Source organism: Myotis davidii, unplaced genomic scaffold (assembly GCF_000327345.1).
Source record: "Myotis davidii unplaced genomic scaffold, ASM32734v1 scaffold135, whole genome shotgun sequence".
Lineage (NCBI taxonomy): Eukaryota > Metazoa > Chordata > Mammalia > Chiroptera > Vespertilionidae > Myotis > Myotis davidii.
In genome coordinates this window covers 3067125-3070696 of record NW_006289813.1, presented here as the reverse complement: position 1 = coordinate 3070696, position 3572 = coordinate 3067125, and positions in this window count along the sequence as shown.

Genomic DNA, 3572 nt, shown 5'->3' with positions numbered 1-3572 from the left:
AGGGTACATACAAGAAGCAAACACTGGCCCGGCTGGCGTGGCTCAGAGGTTGAGTGTTGACCTATGAACCAGAAGGTCGCGGTTTGATTCCCGGTTCGTCACATGCCCAGATTGCAGGCTCAATTCCCAGTGTGAGGTATACAGGAGGCAACCCATCAATGATTCTCTCTCATCATTGATGTTTCCCCTCCTCTCTGAAATCAATAAAAATATATTTTTTAAAAAAGAAGTAGCCAATGAATGCATAAATAAATGGAACAACAAAAATCTCTCTGAAAAATCAATAAAAACTGTTTGTAGCAGGAGAGTGTCATAATTAGGTTTATGTTTTAGAATGATCACAATAGCTACTACAATGTGTAGATTGGATCTTTAAGGACAGAGATCAGAGGCAAGGAAGTGATTCAGAAGCCTTTTGCAGTAGTGGAGGTGAGAAATGTTAGTGGTGCTGTTAGTAGCTGTGGTAATGGAGAGAAATGATTTGCAATATGTTGAACAATTAGAATTAACAAGACTTGGCATTTGAATGTGGGGGATTATGGACTAGAATGAGTCAAAAATGACAGTTTGCTGACTTGGGAAACTAGTGTGATGGTGAGGTCATTCACCTAGTAGGTTAAAGATGAGAGAAGGGGATGGGAAGATGATATGTTTTGAATACATAACCCATGTGGTGCTTCTAGTACCTCTTGAGTTATCGGTCTGGTAGTGGTCATCTAGGGCTCAGGAGAGGGATCTGGGTAAGAGTCTAGAACTGGGAGTCAATGGCATAGTAATGGTAACTGGATCTATGGGGGTGGGTAAGATCTGTTCTTCATGGCACATGTTGCAGGGGAAAGCAGTTAACCCCTTCCCCAATAATTTTTTTGTTAAAAACGTTTCTTTTTCAGACTAATTTTTTTATTTTGGTTCTATATAGTATTTTTGATGCTGGTTATGAAAACAGTTTGTAACTCGTCTTCCTATAAACCATATTTTTTTACCGTATTTTCTTAGTATACTCGTCGACGACTGAAAAAGAACATTTTGTGAAAACGAGTATACACGTTTCTGCCGGGGAAGGGGTTAATTTTTTAAGAAGCAATTGATTTCTTCAATGAGAATGGCTGATACAGAATAGAAATAGGCTATAAAAAAAGGCAAAAGAACTTGGGGTGGTGAACACACAACACAATATACAGATGATGTATTATAGAACTGTATACCTGAAACCTATATGATTTTATTAACCAACTAGAGGCCCAGTGCACGAAATTCGAACGGGGGAGGGGTGGTCCCTCAGCCCGGCCTGCACCCTCTCACCCTCTCACAATCCGGGACCCCTCGGGGGATGTCCAACTGCTGGTTTAGGCCCAATTCTGCATGGATTGAGCCTAAACCAGCAGTCAGACATCCCTCTCACAATCCCTCTCACAATCCCTCTTACAGCTCCTAACTGCTGACCTGCCTGCCTGCCTGCTTCATCACCCCTAACCCCTCTGCCTGCCTGCCTGATCGCCCCTAACCATTTGTCTGCCTGCCTGATCGCCCCTAACTACTCTCCTGCCTGCCTGATCGCCCCTAACCACTTTGCCTGCCTGCCTGATCACCCCTAACTGTCTCTGCCTCCACCTCTGCTGCCACAGCTTCATCCAGAAGGGTGTCCAGAATGACATCCAAAAGGTCATTCGGCTGTCCAGTCTAATTAGCATATTACACTTTTATTATTATAGATGTCATCCCAATAAATTCAATTAAAATGTAAAAAAAAAAAAGACACACTGAAGCAATATATCATTATTGTTATCAGATTTTGGGGGCTTTTAAGTTCAAGGCTAAGTAAGTGCCCAACATGGTTCAATAGTTTGAATGACCAAGTAGTGAACAGGTTGGAAAAGTTTCTTTTTGGAGGGCTCTTCACTGCTAGTCGAGGGAGCGCATGCTTCTTCCCAGGGTTCTTCTTCCTAAAGAGGTTTCTGAAAAGCTCTTTGAGACGTACAAATGTCCATTGTACTGGCGATTTCTCCCAAGGTAATACTTTTGTCCTGCTCCTTCCAGGAATCCAGTGCCCCTGTGAACCAGTGTAGAGGTTTGCCAGCAAAGTGCCAAAAACAGAAGTTATCTTTGCTTTACTAGAAGTGCCATTTTCCCAAGATGTTTGTTTAAATGTTTATAAGAAAAGGGATGCATAAAATCTGGAGACTTTTTGTTTGGGTGAAAAACACTGTTGTCAAAGAAGTGAAGGGAAAGGGGGTGCATCATGAGAAAGAGAGGAGCATTTACAGAATATCTATTTTCTTCATCATTAACTCATTCAGTCAAATAGTTGCAAAATCTAGTGCCAACTGCAGGCTCTCCGAACCTGATTTCTGTAATGGCCCATTTGTATTAGAATGTGGCAATGTCAGAGGCCCCAATTCATTCTCTGAATGCCCTAAAACATATGATTTCAGATGAAGAGAAAAATTGGCAGCCACACAAGGAATAATGAGCTGAGGACACTGTAAAAGATGTCTATGGAATTACATCCAGAAGGAAGAATGGCATTCCTCTGCAAAGAATAAAAACAGAGCCAAAATATTAGACTCAAATGGATAAAGTATGTAGGCCAAAGTTAAGACAAGAGTGTATTGATTTGTTTCATAAATTGAGAACTCAAAGATGTAAGCATCTGGAAGAGAAGCAAAAGACATGTTAAATATATCATGTCTATTTTATGTATATACTAGAGGCAGCTGTAGGGTCTGTCCCTAGCGGCTGCCGTCCACCGGCCGGGTACTCCCTCCTTTCCCCCAGCCAGCCCCGCACCCTGATAGAACTCCCAGACAACTCCCAGTAAAGGAGACAATTTGCATATTATGCTTTTATTATATAGGATTTTTAATTGAATTTAATGGGGTGATATTGGTTCACAAAACCATACAGGTTTCAAGTGCACAGCTCAACAAAACATCATCTGCACAGTGTATTATGTGCCCATTGCCCAAAGCAAAGTCTCCATCCCCGTTTATCCCCCACTTTGCCCACCTCTGCCTACTCCTACCCCCTTTACCCTCTGGCTATCACCTACTGTTGTCTGTGTCTATGTGTTATTTATATATGTTTGGGGTTGTTGTTTTTTTTGTCTTCTTAATCCATTCACTTTCTTTCATCCCCAACTCCCCTCTTCTCTGACAGCTGTCAGGCTGTTCCATGAATCCATGCCTCTGTTTCTATTTTGTTCGTTAGTTTATTTTGTTCATTAGATTACACATATAAGTGAGATCATATGGTATTTGTCTTTCTCTGACTGACTTATTTCACTTAGCATAATAATCTCCAGGTCCATCTCTTTTATGGCTGAGTAGTATTCCATCGTATAAAAACACCACAGCTTTTTAATCCACTCCTTGTCTTCTGATGAGCAGTTGGGCTGTTTCCATGTTGTGGCTATTATAAATAACTAGAGGCCCAGTGCACAAAAATTTGTGCACTCAGGAGGGGAGGGGGAGTCCCTCAGCCCAGCCTGTGCCCTCTCGCATTCTGGGACCCCTCGGCAGATAATGACCTGCTGGCTTAGGCCTGCTCCTGGGTGGCAGAGGGCAGGCCCAATC